Here is a 17,516-nt window from a genome sequence, read left to right on the forward strand (position 1 = left end):
CCCATACCTTGCCCCATGCATCTCTTTCATCTGGCTCTTCCTGAGTATATCTTTTATAATAAACTGGTGACCCAGTGAGAAAAATATTTCTATAAATTCTGTGAGTTGCTGTAGCAAATTAATTGAACCCAAGGAGAGCATTGCTGGCAACTCCAATCTGTAGCTGGTTGACAGGTGATAGCCAGTGCTTGCAACTCATGCCTAAAAGATGGGGGCAGTCTTGTGAGATTGGACCCTTAACCTGTGGAATCGGATACTATCTCTAGGTACATAGCTTCAGAATTGAATTGAATTCTAGAACACCCAGCTGGTTTAGGAGAACTGCTTGGTGTGGGGGGAAAAACCCTCCATATGTTGTACTTGGTGATTAGAATCTTTAGTTGTTTTTATTAATTGTGTATTGGTGATAATGATTAGTAAACTCAATACAGAATAATTTTTTAACATTTATGAACCTTATAAGAAAAAATTGATTTAAATACTAGTTATTGTCGTAGAAATGATAAAGGTATGATTAATAAAAACCAACATAAAACATATATATTTTAAATTTTTTTCAAGTTTTATTTTTATTTAATTTTACACAGAGAGAGAGAGAGCAAGGGAGGGGCAGAGAGAGAGGGAGAGAGGGAGAATCCCAAGCAGGCTCCATGCTGTCCATGCAGGGCCCGATGCGGCGCTTGAACTCACAGACTTCAAGATCATGACCTGAGCTGAAGTCCAACTCTTAACCAACTGAGCCACTCAGGAGCCACCAAAAATAAAAATATGTTCAATTATGTAAGGGGGTGCCTGGCTGTCTCAGTCAGTAGAGGATATGACTCTTAATCTTGGGGTCATGAGTTTGGGCCCCCAATTGGGTACAGAGATTACTTAAAAAAGTAAATTAGGGGCGTCTGGGTGGCTCTGTCGGTTAAGCATCTGATTTCAGCTCAGGTCATGATCTCGCATTTCATGAGTTCGAGACGGAGTTGGGCTCTGTGCTGACAGCTGGGAGCCTGCAGGCTGCATCTGATTCTGTCTCCATCTCTCTGCCCCTCCCCTGCTCGCTCTCTGTCTCTCTTCTCAAATATAAAAAATAAAACATAAAAAATTTTTTAAATAAAAAATAAATTAATTAAAAAAGGAATAGCTATTGAATTTCAAATATACATATTAAATTACAATAATTATATGGAGAAGGTATATAAAAATAGTATTTCAAGGATAAAAAAGAAAAATGTAAATTATTCTGTTAAAGGCTCAGAAGTATTTTTTAAAATGAATGATTCTGGATATCAGATTATTATGCTATTTTCATAAGAAGTAAAATCTGCAACATGCAAAAGGATGATCATATGGCTTTTCAATGTCATATTAACAGGAATATTGTCTAACAGGCTCAAACATGAAATACCTAATTTTCTAAAGCTAGTTCCTTTTTTGACCATTCCACACTATTGATCAAAATACTTTGTAAATCTTTAAAAGTAGGTGTTATAATTGTAGAAAACTAATAGCAATGCAAAGATTCTTTTTTTTTTTTTAATAAGTTCTAGGACAAAGGTGGGGCTTGAACTCACAATTCCAAGATTAAGAGATGAATATTCTACTGACTGAGTCAGCCAGATGCCCCAAATGGAAAGATTCTTGTTCAGTAAAATTGCAAAGGAATTTTCTTCAGTAGAGATGTGAATGACTTCTATAAAAAACAGTTCAGAGTTAACATTTTTTTTTAATTTAACTTAATTTTTAAAATTTACATCCAAATTAGCATATAGTGAAACAATGATTTCAGGGGTAGATTCCTTAATGCCCCTTACCCATTTAGCCCATCCCCCCTCCCACAATCCCTCCAATAACCCTCAGTTTGTTCTCCAAATTTATGAGTCTCTTCTGTTTTGTTCCCCTCCCTGTTTTTATATTATTTTTGTTTCCCCTCCCGTATGTTCATCTGTTCTGTGTCTTAAAGTCCTCATATGAGTGAAGTCATATGATATTTGTCTTTCTCTGACTAATTTTGCTTAGCATAATACCCTCCAGTTCCATCCACGTAGTTGCAAATGGCAAGATTTCATTCTTTTCGATCGCCAAGTAATACTCCATTGTATACAAATATACCACCTCTTCTTTACCCATTCGTCCGTCCATCGATGGACATTTGGGCTCTTTCCATTTGTTGGCTATTGTTGATAGTGCTGCTATAAACATGGGGGTGCATATGTCCCTTAGAAAGAGCACACCTGTTTCCTTGGATAAATGCCTAGTAGTGCAATTGCTGGGTCGTAGGGTAGTTCTATTTTTAATTTTTTGAGGAAACTCCACACTGTTTTTCAGAGTTTACATTTTTAACTACTGGCATATTAACTAGTTTTATGTCTAATTTAGCAATCTTATTCCATTATACATCCTTTCAGAGACTATAAACACTCTTTCCTATAATTTTTTGAACCTGCTTTAGTTTCCTGCTGGTTCCCTCATCAATGACTTAAATAAATCTTCAATACATTCTCATCTTATATTTCTATGAATCATGCTTTTAATTTTGTAAATTATACTTTGGCTGATTCCAGTATCTACATTTTTAAAAAGTAACATAAAGTTTTTATTTAAAATATCTGTATTTACAGGTGTGCCTGGGTGGTTAAGTCGGCTGAGTGTCCGACTTCAGCTCAGGTCATGTTCTCAAGGTTCATGTCAGGCTCTTTGCTGACAGCTCATAGGCTGGAGCCTGCTTCAGATTCTGTGTCTCCTTCTCTCTCTGCCCCTCCCATGCTCATGCCCTCTTAGTCTTTCTCTCTCAAAAATAAACATTAAAAAAAAAATTTTAAATACCTATATTTGCAATGTACCAGACATTACATCCTTGGCAACTTTTTAAACTCCTAATGAAAAAATTTTAAATGTCAACTCAAAAATGTGTGAGGACATAGTTTTAAAAAATTATCTTACATGGTATTTAAGAAAAAAAAAAGTCTTGGGTAATTATTTCATTGTTTCTTTCCCCTCAAACTTCCAACACCTTCCTCTCTTCCTTCTGCTTTGACTTCGTTTATTCACTATTTCACTGATTAAAGTAGGAGCAATCAGAAGAGAATTTCTACTGTACCTATTGACCCACATACATCATACTCTGCTTTACTCACCCTCCAATACCATTTTTCCTCTCTGGCCAGGTTACTCTCTGTTTTTCTTTTTTTAAAGTTTGCTTATTTATTTTGAGAGGGAGAGGGATAAGGACAGAGAGAGAAAGAATCCCAAGCGGGCTCCATGCCATCAGCACAGAGCCCAACGTGGGGCTCGATCACACGAACTGCAAGATCATGACCTGAGCCAAAATCAAGAGTCAGGTGCTTAACTGACTGAGCCACCCAAGTGCCTCAGGTTACTCTCTTGATGTCCAGTATTATTTTTTTAAGAGTTTATTTATTTATTTTTGAGAGAGACAGAGTGTGAGCAGGGGAGAGGCAGAAAAAGAGGGAGACACAGAATCTGAGGCAGGCTCCAGGCTCTGAGCTGTCAGCATAGAGCCCAAGTAGGGGCCTGAACCTATGAACTGTGAGATTATGACCTGAGCCAAAGTTGGATGTTTAACTGACTGAACCATCCATGTGCCCCTTTGATATCCATTATTATATTCACATAACAATGGTCTTCCTAATCTAGAACTAAAACTCTTTTCTTTTAAGTAATCTCTATGCCCAATGTGGCACTTGAACTCATGACCTGAGGTCAAGAGTCACATGCTGTACGGGCTGAGCCAGCCAGGTGCCCCTAAAGCTAATACTTTATGTATTTGTCTATTACGCCTTTTTCAATTCTTGGAACCCTCGTTTATATAAAAATTCTCATTTATTGATAAGCAAATCAACATTTTTCAGCAGTGACAAATAAAGGTCATTTATTGGAAGATCCATGAGTGTGTGTGCACAAAAGAGACAGAGACTATGCTAGGGAAGAACCAAATGATAACAAATATTAATTCATTTCTTTTTCATTGTTATTATTCATTTCTAAAGACAGGGATCAGAGGCATAGAAAGAGTCTTTCATTTCTGATCTCACTCTTTCTGCTAAGTGCTTATATTAGAACTATGAAAAGACGATGGAAGGCATAACTGACACAAATAAATAAGTTTTACCACCATGCATTGTGCCCCAACCCCATTCTGCCCTTGGATCCACCAGACTGAAATTTCTTGGACACGTATGGTGTCTAACCAGCTTCAGTGCCTGACACAATAGTTGTTCAAAAAGTATTTGCTGAAAGGGGTGCCTGGCTGGCTCAGTGCATACAGCATGTCATCCTTAATCAAACTCGTTATTTCAAGTCCCACATTAGGTACAGAGTTTACTTTAAAAAATTATTTAAAAAGTATTTGCTAAATCAATACATTACCTTATTTTAACTTTTTATGCATTGTTTTAATAAGAGAATTTTCTTTTTAATTTTTTTCAATGTTTATTTCATTTTTGAGACAGAGAGAGACAGAGCATGAGCGGGGGAGGGGCAGAGAGAGAAGGAGACACAGAATCTGAATCAAGCTCCAGGCTCTGAGCTGTCAGCACAGAGCCGGACGTGGGGCTTGAACTCAGCAACTGCGAGATCACGACCTGAGCCGAAGTCAGATGCTCAACCGACTGAGTCACTCAGGTTCCCCAAAAAGAGAATTTCTATTTTTCTTATTTATTAAGTTCCTATTGTGTTTTTTATTTGTCTACAGCCTGGAGATAGTCAATAGTAAACAAGGACAAAAATTATTTAGAAATGCTCTATTTGTTCAGGGCCCGTAAATTCTAAGAATATAGGCAAAATTAAATACTTTACACTGTAACTAAGTAGACTTGATTAAAAACTCATAGCTGGGAGGAGGTTTAGGTATAATCTAGTCTAGTGACCTTATTTTATAGATAAAATCTAGAAAGTTTAAATGATTTGCCCCAAATCACACAACTAGATCATATCATAGCTGTGAATTCTCTTCCCAGGACTTTGCCCTTTCTCATCAATCTTTCTGCCAAGTGGATCTATTAATGTAATTAAAGACAAGCATTTGAATGTGTAGACTAGCTTTTTAAAGAAAAGTAAATAGACTCTTATGAACTGTGAATTGTCTGCGTGACTGAATTTAATAATACCTTCAACTTTCACACACACGATCATGTGTTCTGTGCAGTTCGCCGTTTATGTAGTATTTATGCTAATATCTTCATTTGAGGAATTAGAAGGGCTGTTTATCTTCAGCATTCTTCAGAAATGCTGATTCATTTCAAAAAGAAACAATTCATCTGTTATAGCAGAAGCAGGCAGACTGCAGACCATGGGCCAAATCTGGCCACGTGCCATTAGTTTTTGTATAGTCCGTAAGTCAAGAATGGTTTTCACGTTTTAAAATAATTGGAAAAAATGAAAAGAAGAATAATATTGTCTGGGTGAATGAAATTCACATTTTAGTGTCCATTTGCATAGTGTTTTTAGAAGTAACGTCAAAGTCTGCCCTCTCAGTACACCACAGAATCGAACAGTTGCAACACAAACTGGATGGCCTGCCAAGCTTAAAATGTTGGCTGTCTGGCCCTTTACAGAAAAACTTTACTCATCCTTCATCATAGCAACAAGTATCACACCATACTTCCCTCTCTCCACACTTGTAAGACACTGAGATAGCTACTATGTCATAAGAACCGGCTGCTTTCCTCAAAAAAATTAAAGTTTAAGGGGCACCTGGGTGGTTCAGTCAGTTAAGCATCTGACCTCATCTCAGGTCATGATTTCGAGGTCTGTGGGTTCGAGCCCCGCATCCGGCTCTGTGCTAACAGCTCAGCGTCTTCCTCTCTCCCCCGTCCCTCCCTTGCTCATGGTCTCTCAAAACTAAATAAATAAACATTAAAAAAAATGAAAGCTTACAGGTGATGTTTACATCTAGGTGGCATAAAAAGCTTCCTATAGCCTATCCACAAAAGGTCTGTATTGAAATCATTTGTAATGGTGCAACAAGGAACAGGTCCCCATGGGATCTATTTGTCAACAAGGGAGGATGTGTTCTTTTATGATTAGTTACTATGTCTCCAGCTCCTTCTACTCTATGTTTAGATATTTAAAACTAAATGTTTTACATTAATTTAGAAGCTTAGGATTCTTTGACGAGGAAATTCTGGGCTAATAATAGAAACAGTCAAGAAACAATTTCTTGTTTTACTTGAGACTTCTTGGATTATTAAAACACATTTTAAAGCAACTTTACCTTTAACCGCACTAAAGTTTACTAACAATGCAGTGGAAAAAGTACACAAAATGAATACACATATGGAAGTGTTTACCCTCATCAGAAGTTAAATAAATGCAACTTAGAACAGTGATGAAATATGATTTTTCCTATATTAAATTACAAAGAAAAAAAATACACTTCCTATTATTGGCCATTCAGTAGTGACATAGTGAATGTTGATATTCTTTTGTGGGACAAACCTTATACATAGACACTCTAGTGATTTCCAAAAAGGTGTAAAATGCCATCCAAAAGAATTCATTTGAGCATTTCAGGTTTTGGTGCTCTATAAGAAAAACCAACTATTGCAGAAGAGGTCAATTCACATTCTAAATTGAATCCTATCTTGGATACAGGATTGTTACCTAATGTACAAATCTCACATGCCACTTCCCTGTTTAAAATCCTTTGAGGGGCCCCTGGGTGGCTCTGTCTGTTGAGAGTCCAACTTTGGCTCAGATCATGATCTCACTGCTCATGGGGCAAGCCCCACATTGGGCTCTGTGCTGACAGCTCAAAGACTGGAGGCTGCTTCTGATTCTGTGTCTCCCTCTCTCTCTGCCCCTCCCCCGCTGGCTCTCTGTCTCTGTCTCTGTCTCTCTCTCTTTGTCAAAAAAAAAAAAAAAACATTAAAAAATTTAAAATAAAATAAAATCCTTTGAATGTTCCCAATAATCAGCTGAGTCAAATCTAGTTTATATAGAGGCATTAAAGTCTCTCATTTAGCCTGGACCTCTCCTCTTCTTATTTCCTGCCAATCTACTTGTGTAAACAAATATTCTCCCTCTCTACCCCATTTAAACTCATCTTTCCAGGGACTGGCACCAAATCTCTTCTGCATTATTATTTTCTCACCTTTCCTGAAGCATTTACAAGTGATCCTAGAACAACATGGGTTGTAACTGCGTGAGTCCTCTTATAGAAAGATTGTTTTTGATAAGTACAGTACAGTATTGTAAATGTATTTTCTCTTCCTTATGCTTTTCTTTCTTTCTTTTTTTTTTTAAATTTTTTTTAACATTTATTTATTTTTGAGACAGAGAGAGACAGAGCATGAACAGGGGAGGGGCAGAGAGAGAGGGAGACACAGAATCTGAAACAGGCTCCAGGCTCTGAGCTGTCAGCACACAGCCAGACGCGGGGCTCGAACTCACGGACTGCGAGATCATGACCTGGGCTGAAGTCGGACGCATAACCGACCAAGCCACGAAGGCGCCCCTCTTTCTTTTTTTTTTTTTAATGTTTATTTATTATTGAGAGACAGAGAGAGACAGAGCACGGGCATGGGAGGGGCAGAGACAGGGGGAGACACAGAATCCCAAGCAAGCTTCAGGCTCTGAGCTGTCAGCACAGAGCCTGATGCGGGGCTCGAACTCAGAAACCAGGAGATCATGACCTGAGCCGAAGTCAGACGCTCAACTGACTGAGCCACCCAGGCACCCTTTCCTTATGCTTTTTTTTTTTTTTTTTTTTTTTTTAATTTATTTATTTTAGGGACAGAGACAGACAGAGCATGAATGGGGGAGGGGCAGAGAGAGAGGGAGACACAGAATCGGAAACAGGCTCCAGGCTCTGAGCCATCAGCCCAGAGCCCGTCGTGGGGCTCGAACTCACGGACCGCGAGATCGTGACCTGGCTGAAGTCAGACGCTTAACCGACTGCGCCACCCAGGCGCCCTTCCTTATGCTTTTCTTAATAACATTGTCTTTTCTCTGGTTTACATTATTGTGAGAATACAGTATATAATACACACAACGACAAAATGTATTAATTGATTCTTTATGTTATCAGTAAGGCTTCCTGTCAACAGTAGACAATTAGTAGTTAAGTTTTAGGGGAGTCAAAACTTATGTGGGGGTCCCTGACTGGCTCATTCCATAGAGAATGTAATTCTTTTTTTTTTTTTTTTTAATTTTTTTTTTTCAACGTTTATTTATTTTTGGGACAGAGAGAGACAGAGCATGAACGGGGGAGGGGCAGAGAGAGAGGGAGACACAGAATCGGAAACAGGCTCCAGGCTCTGAGCCATCAGCCCAGAGCCTGACGCGGGGCTCGAACTCCCGGACTGCGAGATCGTGACCTGGCTGAAGTCGGACGCTTAACCGACTGCGCCACCCAGGCGCCCCGAGAATGTAATTCTTGATCTCAGGGTTGTGAGTTCAAGCCTACGTTGGGAGTAGAATTTACTTAAAAAAAAAAAAAAAAAGTTATATGTGGATTTTTGACTGTGCAGGGCAGGCTCAGCACTCCCCCGCCCCTCCCCACCATTGTTCAAGGGTCAACTGCACTTTCATTTTACAAGAAGTTCAATCTGGATCTCAGATACCCTCCAGCTACTGTCTCATTCTCTCCTTTTCTTTAAAACAAACTTTTTGAAAGAATTGCCTGTATTTTCTTGATGATTTGTCTCGAATCTCTGTCCTCTTATTTCTCTTGAACCATGCTTTTCTCTTTTTATTTACCTTCATTATTAAAAAAATTAAACACTCGCACAAAGAAAATTGTGAAATAAACACCCATATACCCATCTTCCGGCTTCTGCCAGATTATTTCAAAGCCGATCAGAGATATGTGAACATATGTAAACAGCTTTTCAGATTATCCTGACAAACTACTCTTGTAAAAGCCAACAGTGACCTTCACTTCATTTATTTTGTGGAGTAAAATACACACTTATATATTTTTCTCCCAAGCAATAGCTTGGATTGAAAATTTACATATTTATTAAAAATGAAAACAGAAAAAAAATCAACAGAAATTCTACCACATAGAGATGAGCATTATTAACAGTTTAGTGAATTTTATCCCAGATTTTATGTTATGTTTATATTAACATGTATTTTTATTTTTATTTTTTAATTTTTTTTTTCAACGTTTATTTATTTTTGGGACAGAGAGAGACAGAGCATGAACGGGGGAGGGGCAGAGAGAGAGGGAGACACAGAATCGGAAACAGGCTCCAGGCTCTGAGCCATCAGCCCAGAGCCTGACGCGGGGCTCGAACTCACGGACCGCGAGATCGTGACCTGGCTGAAGTCGGACGCTTAACCGACTGCGCCACCCAGGCGCCCCTAACATGTATTTTTAAAATAAGGTTATACTATTTAAAAATCTTTTATTTACTTGATGAATTATGAATGTGCCTTTTTATATTCAGCAAATTATAGGTCTAGGAAATAATTTTTTTAAAGCTCCATAGCATTCCATCATTTTTATGTTTCATGATTTATTCAAAAAATCTTCTCTATTTGTATATTTTACATGTTTCTAATTTTAACTTTCATAAACATGACTATAGTGATTATCCTTATAAAGCATTTTTATGTACATGTGCTATATTTCTTCGGGATAAACTCCTAGGAGTGGAATTTTGAGTATTACATATTTTGAAAGCTACAAAGCAATGTTTTTTTTTTTTTTTTCAAAACCATAAGGATTTAATCCATAGAATGCTGCTAGCTAGCAAAAAAAAAAAAAAAAAAAAAAAAAAAAAAAAAATTCTTACCTGTAACATGGGGTCATGGGAGACATAAAACAATGAGTGTGAAAATGCAGTGCTTCTCCAAATCTTATGCGATGTACCCAGAAGACTCTGTGGTAAATGGATGGGGATCCAGAGTTAGAGGTATGTTTCCTCTCAGCTCATACAAGTCTAATAGAGTAAAATAAGCTTCATCTATAAGCTGCCCAGATTTTTCATCTAATAACTGCTTGGCCCTTTGCTGAAGATGTATATTTGACTTTGATGGGAATGAATCATCAAAGAATGGAAAACTCTTATCAGAATGAACTAGTTTGGGAAACAAATTTTCAGCTCCGTCTTCCATTTTCTTTTTTTTTTAATGTTTATTTTTGAGAGAGAGAGAGAGGGAGGGGCAGAGAGAGAGGGAGACAGTATCTGAAGCAGGCTCCAGACTCTGAGCTGCCAGCACAGAGCCCAACATGGGGCTCACACTCACGAACCACAAGATCATGACCTGACCCGAAGTCGGAGGCTTCACTGACTGAGTCACCCAGGCGCCCTTCTCCCATTTTCCATTTTCAAATTAATCTCATTAGTCATAATTTATTTTTTTGGTGGGGTCTTAAATATATAGTCTAGTTCAAAAAATGCCTAAGAAGATTTGAGAAAATATCAACAGTGCCTTCAAATAAAAACGGTAGACTTTAATATGGCAAAAATAAAATAGAAACAAAGATCGAAGGACTTGTCACCAAAAGATACCTTGTCACCAAAAGATAGCCTGTGGAAGGTACCAAGCTGCCCATCAAAGCCATCTGAGGAACTTCTCTTTGAGGAAAGAGAAATTAATTTTATTCAGGCAGAGGAAGCTGGATCTCAGTAGAAAGATCTAGGGCGAGCATATTTTACATACAAAAAATTCTCGGAAAAGTAACACACATTTCTAAGGAAAATAAACAGTTGGCAGGTATCACAAAAGCTGTTTATTCCTCTGACTTAAATTCTTAAATGACCCTCAATTCTGAAATCGTGGAAAAGGACCTTAACATTGCCAAATGTCTGACTGTCTACTCAGTATTTTCAAGAGTTAGAGAAGAGCCTAGTAACTGAAATTTTGCCCAGGGGTTTACACAGATAGTCGTTTCCATCTGCTTTCAGAGAAAGCCCTTGAAATGTAGAATGTCAAATGAGGCCTGGGCATTGATTAGCATAGTTTGAATGATAATAGAAACTTAAAAAAAAAAAAAATCAGTCAACAGTAAATCTGAGGGTTTCACTTTTATCTCTGCAACTACCAATTCGTGAATAACATTTTAAAAATAGGACAAACTACTTGTTAACTACATAATTTTACCATAAGGGATGTAAAAAATGGGATGTCTGGATTTTGTTTCTCCTAAATTGTTTTGATTTTGACTTAATTCTCTTAATTCAGGATATAATGTGAGTTTCAGTTCCTTGGAGTAGATGGATTCTGAATTCAGTTTGGAGTTTACATAAGCTGCTCAGTGAAGTCTTGAGTATTCAGCTTAACATGAGCTGACAAGGTGGGTATGATATTCTAGAAAATGTTGTTGTTGTTTTTTTTTAAGATTTTATTTTTAAATGATTTCTACACCCACCGTGGGACTCGAACTCACAACCCCAAGATCAAGAGTCACATGCTCTATCCACCGAGCCAGCTAGGTGCCCCATGATATCTTAAAAAAGGCTTTTGGCGGGGCGCCTGGGTGGCGCAGTCGGTTAAGCGTCCGACTTCAGCCAGGTCACGATCTCGCGGTCCGTGAGTTCGAGCCCCGCGTCAGGCTCTGGGCTGATGGCTCAGAGCCTGGAGCCTGTTTCCGATTCTGTGTCTCCCTCTCTCTCTGCCCCTCCCCCGTTCATACTCTGTCTCTCTCCGTCCCAAAAATAAATAAACGTTGAAAAAAAAAAATTAAAAAAAAAAAAAAAAAAAGGCTTTTGGGGGGAAGTGGTAAGATGTTTCCTAGATTAGATATTATTAGGCCTTGCCAACCTGAACATTCTCCCAGTCAGTATACAAACTTCATGGTGAGGTGGGAAAATTAATAACTATGGTGGCAAATGGTGAGTCACAGTGCACCTATTCTGTTACCATTGAAACTTTCTGATGGGTCTAATAAGACTTAAGCCACAACTCTTCATAGAATTATAAGGCTGGTAGGTACTTTAGAGTTACTAGTTTCTTCTTCTACCAGTGGAAGAATTTCTTTTACATTGTACAAAGAGATGATCATCCTCAACTTTTCCAATGAGAAATTTATTTATTTATCTATGTATTAGTTATTTTGTCATGAAGAAGTCCATTGAACAGAGGTACATTTTTGTTTTTTTTTATTTTTAAATATTTAAATATTTAAGTATTTATTTATTTATTTATTTTAGAGAGAGAGAGCACACGAGCAGGGGAGAGGAGCAGAGGGAGAGAGAGAGAATCTCAAACAGGTTCCACACGCAGTGTGCAGCCCGACGCCGGGGTCCATCTCACAATCCTGGGATCATGACCTGAGCTGAAATCAAGAATTGGACGCTCAGCCGACTGAAGCACCCAGGCGCCCCTTTTAGAAACTTTTTTGTAAAGATTTTATTTTTTTTAAGTAATCTCTATAAAATATAATAATATAATAATAAAAATATAAAAAAATATAAAATATAAAAATATTTTAAAATATATTTTTATGGGGGTACCTGGATATCTCAGTTGTTTAAGTGTCCGACTTTAGCTCAGTCATCACTGATATCACTGTTTGTGAGTTCGAGCCCCACATCAGGCTCTCTGCTCTCAGCATAGAGCCGGCTTGGGATCCTCTGTCCCCCTTTCTCTCTGCCCCTCCCCTGTTCATGCTCACTCTCTCAAACATAAGTAAGCATTTAAAAAATAATAATAAAATAAAATGTCTTTTTAATTATAAAAATTTTAAGTTTCTACTAAAATTATTTTTTAAGATGATAATAAATTAGGTCTTTTTTTAAAATATCTAGCCATTGCTTCTAGTTCTGAATGTTGTGGCATTCTAGAATAAATCTATTTCTTCTTTTAAAGCTGTATGTTATGAAAAATACCTTTCAGTATTTAGAGAAAAAGTTTGTCTCTCACTGAGCCTTCCCTTCTTCAGCTTAGGCATCTCTAGTTTCTTTAGTGAATTTTTGTATGCAAGATTTGAATATTTTGTTCTTTGCCATTCTGGGAGTCTGTCCTTTGTTCCTGTAACTTTTCCTATGTAATGTCAAAGCCAGAAAACAAGGCTTTCACAATAGATATGAATTACTTCAGAACCATATTATTGGAAAAGATAATTCAACTAAGTAAAATTTAAAGGTCTTACTGGCTTTATTCAGTGGTTCACGAATTGGGCAGCATCTAATCCAGCAGAATAAAAAGGAGCTGCAAAGAGTTATACACAGTTTGAGATTTTATAGGCAGAAAGGAGAAGGAAAAGGAAGTTAGTATAGGCAAAAAAAAAAACAAAAAACAAAAATGGATTGATTATCGTGAGGTTACTTTCCTTATAGGTGATTGCAGGAGTCTATTTGGCAGATTGCCGAGCTAATACTAATCAGGCAGCTCCTGATCCACTGGCTTAAGATTCCATTCCTGGGAAGCTGAAACTATAATAAAGTCTTAGCTTAGTTTTTTGGGGCTTAGAATAGGTGACTCCATTTTGGGCCTGTTGTTTCATCTTTGACAGTATTGGATATTTGTTGCTGTCATGTATGTGGTTGTGTGTGCTACAAATATGTTTATTAGTACTGAAACTTATCCCGCTATTTTCACTAACAAGTACGTCTCTATTTTTTCCTATTTGGGAGGAGGCAAAGATGTAGTTGATTTTAGAAGTTCACTTTTTTGGTTTGGTTTTGTTTTTTAATTTTATTTTTTTAAATAATCCCTACACTCAGTGTGGGGCTTGAACTCACAATCCTGAGATTGAATATCACATGCTTCACCAACTGAGCCAGCCAGGTTCCTCAAAAGTTCACTTTTTTTTTTTCTGATTAAATACATATCACATGCAATAAATGTTCAAATATTACAGAAATGTTGATTTAGAAATTAAATCTGTCTGTAATCTCTCTCCTTCTCACATACCAGTGGAAACAGTTGGTAAATATATTATTACAGATTTTTCCCCCGTGCGCATTTGTATCCAGTAATACATATAGGCAGAGAACTTATTAAGAGCTTGGGCTTTGGGAACCTTGGGTGGCTCAGTCAGTTAAGTGTCTGACTCTTGGTCTAGGCTCATGTCACGATCTGGGTTCGTGAGTTCAAGCCCCATATCGGGCTTTGAGCTAACAGTGTGGAGCCTGCTTGGGATTCTGTCTCTCTCCCTTTCTCTCTGCCCCTCCCCTGCTTGCTCTCTGTCTCTCTCTCAAATATATAAATAAACTTAAAAGAGAAAGAGTTTGGGCTTTGCCGTCTGATTGCCTTAAATTCTGACTCTGCCATTCGTTAGTTGATGGTGTTTCTTTATTTCGAAAGTAATGATAATAATATGCCTACCTTATCAAGATGTTGTGATTCTTGAGTGATATAATACTTAAGATGCTCTGTACACATGGCATGATATTAAGTTTTTATTTAAAGTTAGCCACTTTTTATGTTTATATGATATGTATTATATGTCAATTTATGGGCATGAGAATCATGGAGAATTTTGTTTTGTTTTGTTTTTAAGATTATTTTATTTTTGAGAGACAGGGAGAGAGAGAGAGCACATGGGTGGAGCAGATAGGGAGGGAGACAGAGAGAATCCCAAGCACTGACAGTGCAGAGCCTGATTTCACCTAGGGGCTTTAACCTAGGAACCTTGAGATCATGACCTAAGCCAAAATCCAGAGTCAGTTGTTTAACCGACTGAGCCACACAGGTGCCCTGAGAATTTTATTTTTCTTATTTAGTAATATCCACCTCGAAACTCGTTTATGTTATATCAATGTAACTGTCAATTTCTATCACATTCTTTTAATGTTTGCACATTATGGTAGGTAGTATTGTAATATTATAGAACTGCACCTTAGTTTATTTAAACAATACTCATCTGATGGACAAGGATTACAGTTTCAGTGGTGTGATGGAGGTTGCTTATACCAGCTCATAAGAATTGATTGTCACATATTTTCCTAACTCTGCAGTTGATATCATGTTGGTAGCTTGAAATCAGCCATGGTGAGAGTGTTCACAACCTTGAAAATTGGCCAATGCGACATGAAGACTCCCCTTCTCCACCCCCACCCACACACATACCATTTACCAGAACACCACTGTGTAGTTCTCCAAATTTTCTAATAACATATAATTAGCATTCTGGAACATATATATTTGCACATTGGTGAGGGAATTTCCAAAGAAATACCCTTAAAAGAAAAAGAAACAGAAAAAAAAAAAAAATACCCCAAAACAAAACAACAAACAGTTGTCCTTTCCCCAACCAGGTTATGAGTCAGAAACCAAGGGAAAATGTTTTTATCTCTTCATAAGGCATCCTTTGCTTCCTGGCTAGGTCCCACCCACCAATGCTGGTCCTTGTGCCAAGGAATTATGGTAACTTGGCGTTAATATTGTCATTACTTTCAATTAATGTAGGGGCATATGTGCCCAGAAAGACTTGACTGAAATCTTTTGGCTTTAGAAGTCAATTGGCTTTAGATGGTCAATGGGGTAAAGAAGAGATGCTTTTCCAGACCTACTTCCCTTCAGTTCTTTCCTTTAAGTGAATGGATCACAGAGGGGAAGGTGAAAGGAGATGTAAATTTGAACCTATACTAAATTCCTTTCCTATTCATATTATAATGAAAAGTTGCTAATCACATCACAAAAACAAACTTCTTTTTAACTTATTCTCTGAACACAAAGTGGGCTTGTAAAACGCAGATTAGTTCTTAAAGATACACAGAGATACACAATAGAGAAGATCCATCAAGGACGCATTGGGAGGGCGGATAAAAGATGAACATAAAAAAAGAAAAGTCGAACATAGAAGAAAGTAAACTAATCCCGAGTTCATTGTTGTCACCACCTTCCATCCTTGGACCGCACCTCGGAATGTTTTGTGAAAGCAGGAAAAAACTGAATGGAAAACAAATGACTAGTTTGTGCTGAAAGGTTTTGTGCTATTCATATTTGCCCTGCTTATTTTGAGGAACTCAGATAATTTATTTGACACTTTTAGATAGGGTTGTCACTTAGAAGAAGAAAAGCCATATTCTAGGGTCTGAGTAAAGCCTGGGGAAAGACTCTGAAAGGAAAGGGGAACAGAGCAGAATAGAATACATTTAAACCTCAATTGCATACCAGGACTGCATAGTACAGATGATTTAGTTAAAACCTAATGCACACAGTGGCAATTTTAATAAGAACATATATATTTAGTTGGTAACAAAATTCCAAATAAAATCTCCAAATTTTACAGAACAAGGGTAGGAATGTGACCATGAGCAAAGTCTTCTTTAAGTGAATATTAGAGCAGCTAAAGAGAAGAAATACAAAGAAAAAGAAAAAAAGAATAATTTCACGGAACATTTCCTAACCTCATGGAATAGTACTAAAAGGATATCCCAAATATTTAACTGAGAAGTGAGACCTCCTTATTTTCCTCTTATTTTTATTGAAATGCAAGTGACTTTTGTTCTCAAAAAGCAAAACCAACAGACTTTACTAAAATATTATGATCTCCGCTTCTAATTGTTTGGAGAGCAAAAAAGTTAAAGTCAGAATGTGTTTACTTTGGGCTAAGGTGAATTTGAATAAAGGGGAATTGCTAGAAAGTTGAATAAATCAGAAAATTTTTAAACATTAAAATTGTATTCATCTCCAGGCAATGTGACTTAGGACTTGGTTATCCATGGATTTGGGTGGGGGAGGAATGGGGACCTGAAACGCTAGTTACAACTTGAAATAAACTTGAACATAGCTGAAGCATTTTTTGTTTGTGCTTGTAACTTCTCAGACTTTTCTTTTGGTTCCAGACCATGAAGTCTCATCCCCATGACCCTTTAGCAAGTTGAGTGGCTTCCAACAAAACTCAGTCATGGGTGATGTTTAATTAGGCAGGAGACGATGCACAGAAAACATTTAGAAAGCTGTAGTTTTCTGACTTAAGTTACACATTATCAGCATCTATTTCTCATGTAAATAAATATAAATGTGTGCTTTGGTCCATCAACCTAACCATTTGGCAATAGTGTGATTTGGTAAAGCGTACTAATAACTTCTCAAGTAGATGTTAGGATTAGGACACGTTTTTTTTTTTTTGTTTGTTTGTTTTGTTTTGTTTTGTTTTTCAGCCAAACCAAAGCTTGTAAAAACAAAGAATGATGCCAAAAATAATGGTAGAATATCACTAAAAGTTTTCTTCATCAGCTTGTGGCAGTGACAATTCCTGAATGATTCCCCTATACACACAAAATATATGCATAGTCCTGTATGGCTGCAGGAATAGAAAGGTTACATCATACAATTAGTAAGATTCTTTTGAATAGGAACTGCTTCTTTTGTTTTCGGGCTCATGTGTATTGCAGGTGCCATATTTTCATTTTCTTCTAAACCTCTTTGGTATAATTCTTTTCTTTGAGCCAGGCTTATTTTTAATGTGAATAACAGGATCCATGATGATAAAAATAGTGCAGGGAAGGCATGAAAGGATGCCAAAGTAAATAGAGCCATGGCCATCTCCAGGGGATGATCACAGCTCTAATAAAACCACACTCCTATAGTTTAGGCTGGGAAGTTTGCAAACTAGCTAAAAAAGCACCTCTTTCTTCCTGTCATATAATCTACAATATAGC

Source organism: Leopardus geoffroyi, chromosome B1 (assembly GCF_018350155.1).
Source record: "Leopardus geoffroyi isolate Oge1 chromosome B1, O.geoffroyi_Oge1_pat1.0, whole genome shotgun sequence".
Lineage (NCBI taxonomy): Eukaryota > Metazoa > Chordata > Mammalia > Carnivora > Felidae > Leopardus > Leopardus geoffroyi.